Source organism: Fragaria vesca, linkage group LG5 (assembly GCF_000184155.1).
Source record: "Fragaria vesca subsp. vesca linkage group LG5, FraVesHawaii_1.0, whole genome shotgun sequence".
NCBI lineage: Eukaryota > Viridiplantae > Streptophyta > Magnoliopsida > Rosales > Rosaceae > Fragaria > Fragaria vesca.
In genome coordinates this window covers 21,173,686-21,179,547 of record NC_020495.1, presented here as the reverse complement: position 1 = coordinate 21,179,547, position 5,862 = coordinate 21,173,686, and positions in this window count along the sequence as shown.

Below are 5,862 nucleotides of genomic sequence, written 5' to 3'. Positions count from 1 at the left end.
TTCCATTCTCACAAAAAAGTAGAACAATCTAGACAGAGAAACACCACTCAACTAAGCAAGCGAATGTCAAAAGATGCAGAGAGCATCACAGACAAGTGGAAAGTGAAGAGCAGAAAAAGTGGCATGCAACATGGAACAAGAGAATAACTGACCATGTAAAAAAGAAGCTTTAAACAATCATTTCAGGAGAGAAAGTGAGAGGAAGACTCACCCTTGAAGTCAGATATGAGCGACGGTGCAAGCTGAGCCACCAAAGATTCTATATTTCTTTCTTACTGTGTATGACAATGGCATTTGGGAAAAAGATTCCTGCTTTACTTTAATTTCTTTATAAATATATAGTTCGCTTATTGTGGGTTTTCTGTGACCACTATTTTCTGCCTCAAATCGACAACAAAACAAATGGGATGTCTTTTTACAAAGAATTAGATGCTCTCTCACTCCTCTCACTTTCTCACTCTCTGTTGGGTCAGTGATTGAGTAATGCTATGATGAACATAGAACAGTCCACACCAACCACATTTGTTTTCTTCTTCTTTTTTAGGCCACTTAATGAACTATGGTTAACTTGTTTCGTCTGAGGTTATGGGTGACTACTTAACTCTCAAACCTGAAGAAGAATAGGTCACTACATAACTGATATGTTAAATTTTGAATATCTACAGGATGGAAAGTTAGCTCAGGATGGTAGAAGGGAATAAAGCACGCAGCGTTTATACGAACAAAAATTTGTGGTCATGCTTAGTACGATTTGCGCCAAGACAGTAAACCACAAATTTGGAACATTTTCATAAATAAGAGATATTTATTGACTTTTTGTTGTTATGTTAGTGTCTTAGAAATAGTATTTTTTTTTTTTTTTAACTTTTTTATTTAATAACTCACACACCCTACATATGTTGTGAGGTTTAAACTCATGACCTTAAAGTTATTAGTGTCTTAGAAATAGATATATCATAAGAGGGTTTGTGTTTATACCTTCACCTCAATCACCCTTGATCAACGAGATTTCTCCTCGCTTCAAACTCCCTCAAATGCATCATTCCCACTTGAATCACCCTCGGGAATACCCCTCCTCACTATGATCCTTCTTTGAGAAAATTTATCCTCACTTTAATCAATGTCGTACAAAATTTCTCCTCAAATATATATGGTTAAGTATGAAAAGTATGAATAGAGATTCACATATCAGAGCATCTTTAACAATTTCCCCATTTGCTTGAAATTCTCAATTTTGGGGAATATAGAGCTATTTTTAGGTCCAACAGCTTCCCCATCCTATTCCCCAAAATAGGGATGAAGAAGAAAAAGAAGCTTTCATTCCCCAAATTTGCAGCAAAGTCTTCCTTCCCCAAAATTAAATTCTTCATATGCTCCAACGAATTTAAGACAACAATAAAATATTTTATTGGGTAGTTTATTGTTACAATGAAATATATAATTTTTTTGTTATAATTAATGATGATATATTATATTTTATTGTTGTATTAAATGCTGAAATCTCCAAAATGGAGAAGCTGTTGGATTTTGATTATAATTTCTTTGGAGATTTTAGCTTTTGCTTCCCATTTTAGAAAAATTTTGGAGAAGCTGTTGAAGATGCTCTCATAATTCATCACTTAAGTTCAATTTAGTTGTAAGTTGTATCCGATATTCAAATTTAAAATAAATAGAGTTTGCACACATCACGTGTGCCCGTTTCTAGTCTGTATTGACAAAATTTATATTCGACAAACTAATGAAAGAGGGCATCATATTCAAAATTTTCGTGGATGTGAACCCAATTTAGCCGGGAATCTCATCATGCCTATATTTTTAATGAAACTCATATAAGCAATCAGGAGAAGAACATAAAAAACTGAACAAGAGCATTAGACTGTGACTTACTTCTAGCTAAGGAATAAAATTTAGATGATCATGGAAATATCGACCCTTTGAATAATGAAAATTTCGACATAAATTTCAGGGAAATATCGATAGCTGTAAAAAATTGTGAAAATTGACCGAAATTTGAAGATAAACAAGGAAATTGTAAATGATTCTAAAAAAACAGGAAATTGTAAATGAAACTTTGAGAGATGTTAGTTTTCTCAGTTATTTACTATATTTGAAAAGAAAACATTAAATAAACATTGATCTATAATGAATTGTAGTAATTTAAGGTGAACAAGTAAGTATTGAACCATTGATAATTTTTTAATTTTTTTATTACTTTAAACATGATATAGTTCAAATGGAATTACATGAGTAATTTAGAACCACATAGATTATGATAAATACTAAATAGGAATTAAGAAGTGTAGGTAAAAAACAATTTTTAGTTAGTTGTGGATTAAATATTTACTTTTTCGCTTTTCAGAATCGTAGAGAACAAATATATTATTAGAAGATGCTTAGGTTAACAAGATTGGTGGCTAGCTGGGCAGGTTGACACTTTACACTGGTAACTAGCCGAACAGGTTTGAATCATGATGGGTGCAAAGAGATATGGTCGTCACCCACGTGTGTGAAAGATGATGTTATCTCAAACGGGAGATGTAAATATCGCCAATAATACGAATATTTCTAAAATATCTCAAAATATCGCGATATGTCAATAATTTCTGACGAAAATGACTTGGGATGTAAATGATATATCGTCTGGTGATAAAAACGAAAATTTCGGCGATATATCACTGAAATTCTTGATTTTTTTAGTCCTTGTTTTTAGCTCGATCAGTAATTTACAGTGTAGTTACTTGTTACTCTTTAAGTCTTGACAAAAAGAAAATAATTTAAAATTGGATTCATATTCATCATCTTGAAAGCTACATGGGGGTTTGTTGAGTGACATGCCCAAATTGATCAAGTAACTAGCAACCAAAACTTGATGGATTTCCCTGTTCAAAATTATGCTATTGCACCTACTCGATGATGAATTGAAAACATAAAACATTAATGTATCACTCTAGCATTCTAGAATGCTGATGACTTTTTGAGGAAGATGATGTATGTACTCCAAAAGCAACTCCCACTTCAGAAGCACGAGAAGCCATTTTCAGAGCGCTAAGTAGCATTTCCACTATCAAATTATGAATTATGGTGGCATATGCTTGTCACCCTCATATTGAATAGAATCCCACAAGTGGAACTGGCTAGTAGGGTCTTTACTTGATAGGGTATATCTATTACTATTTTTTTTAGTAAAAGATAGATAATTTTATTGATTTATCTTTGACAAAGAGACATTACATCAACTGTCGTCTTGCAATCTACAATTTTTAATTTTTATTTTTTGAATAAAGTGTTGGTGCGGCTGCTCTTAAGCTTTCATTAATAAAACTGTCAAATATAAGGAGGACATAAAGCATAAACCCTGATTACAATAAGAATTTAGAAGTCCCGAAATAATATCGAGAATTTCTACAAAGTACATGTATTCAAACAAGCACCAACTAGTAAAGAGTACTGCTCTAATGACGACTCTATTTGTTTTATCACAGCGGTGACATAATTGAAAGATCAGTAGATCATGTAACACGATCACATATCCTAATGTCTAATAATACAGCTTTCCTACTATGTTGTCGTCGAAAAATAATCCTGACGACACTTATACTTAGAGGTTGCGACCATTTGACCAAGCAAAAGACACGCCGCCTTCCTAGAGCAATTAAGGCACATGAAGTGCATAAACCGGGACACGACTCTTCACTCCCTACCATAAGTTGACAGGGAATTATTGGTGGTATAAAACCGCTTTAGTTCTAAAATTAAAATGAAATAAAGCATAAAAGAAATAAGGTAAACATATTTTAGGACCAGAGCCCAGGCCCAAGCCTAGGCCTTGACCCAATTACCACCAAGCCCAAAATAAAATCTCATATTGTAGATGTCGCCGCTCCGCCATCCCACAAGCGGAACCCTAGCAGTTCCACCTCCAGCCGCCAACTCACTGCCATGAACAAAGGCTGAACGACCCTCCTCCCCTTTAACCCTAGCACGCCGACGTAACCACGAAACTCTTCCTCTCTTGTGATCGGGTCTGGTTACCCCTGACCAGATCTGAGCATGCCAATCTGATCTGAGCACATCAACACCCGATCTCGCCTCCAAACCCTCGCCTCCGGCCATCGGTCTCATCCCACGAAGGTCGGCCATCGCCTCTACCTACCACTGAACCAGTGCTGCCATTCCCCTACTGGACAACAAAGCGATCTGAAGAGCAAAACGAACACACCACAATCTTCAATTCAGCTGGGCATCCTCCTATCGAAGGACTAAAATGTCGATAATCATGGTAATATCGGTGATTCAAAAAAAAGAAATCTTGATAGATATATCGAAAAAATATCGATTATCGATGGAAATTTTACCAAAATTTGTATATTTGATTAAAAGTAAACTAAATATAAAATATTGAAAAGATACGAAAATTAATATCGATGCTTGTAAAAAACGGAAATTTCGAGGAAATATCGAGGATATTATGGATATTTTAGTCCTTGCTCCGATCACATCTATTACTGGACACGAGGTCCACTTTAGCCCGTCCAACGACGCCGCCACGAGGGCCGGCTGTTGAACAAGGCATGAGTCAAGAAGAGAGATTGTTCTCCTCCTCTGGGTTTTCTTTAGAGAGCGGCCTAAAATTCTTAATTAAGACTACAAAACAAATGACAGGTTGCTCTCGTTACAAACTCGCTTAAATTAATAGTTAGTACAAATGACTTTCAACTATACCTACATATTTTTTGGAATAAAAGATTGATGCGGCTGCCTTCAAACATTCATTAATGAAACTAACTAATACAAGTATGAGACATTAAGCCTAAACCCCTCATTACAATAAGTATCTAGAAGTCCAAAAATAATATCTACAAACTATGTATATGTATTTTAACAAGCATCGACTAGCAAACAATACTGCTCTAATGACGGTTCTATTTGTTTTATCACAACCGTGACATAATAGAAAGATCATTAGATATATAATACGATTACATATTCTAATGCCTAATAATACAGTTTTTCAACAATGATAACTTTAACCACATATCTTAATGTCTAATAATATAGCTTTTTACAATATAGACTTTAACCAATCATATAGTTTGAAGAAGAACTTAATCAACCAAGTAAAACCTGAACATATAACATGAAATAATGTTAACTTATATATTAGTCAAACCTTGTTCGGATGGGAACCAATTATTCTACTGCTAACTTTAAATCTCCAAAATAGAGATTTGGTAGATTATGCAATATCAGATGGCGACCTCCTTATACTTCTTTTGTTAAGTTAAATTTTGTACTTCGAAATGTGTGTTCTGCAAGTAAAAAGTTAGGCACAAACAATGTTATAATTGCTGAGGCAACTGCTTTACGTAAAGAGCTTCATAGTTCATAAGGCTTTGCTGCAACAACATATGAAAATCTTTATGAAAGGTGGTTCTAAGCTAATAATTGACTGTGAGGAAGGAAGACTTGTAAGTTGTAAGTCCATGGTGCATTCGTTCCCTGATTTAAGATACAAATATATGGCCCGTCAATTCTATACCATCTTCTTTCATCATAATTTTCGTGAGGCAAACTATATGACAGACAAATTGTAGCTCTTTTCGACCAAAAAAAAAATTGTAGCTCTTGGTATACGCCGACCTATGTCTCCAAAGCTTCACTTAGATCAGCTGGATAGGGGAGTTCCTAAATGTTCTCGTCGTAAATTCCTCCTGGTTTTAATTATCTCTTCATAAAAAAGAAGAAGAATGAAATAACGAAAGCAAAGGTATAGCCTGAAAATCACAGCCAAGTGAAGCGAAGACGTGGGCCTCATCCAGTAGTACAAAACCGCCAAACGACTCGTCGTTCAATTCGGCTATG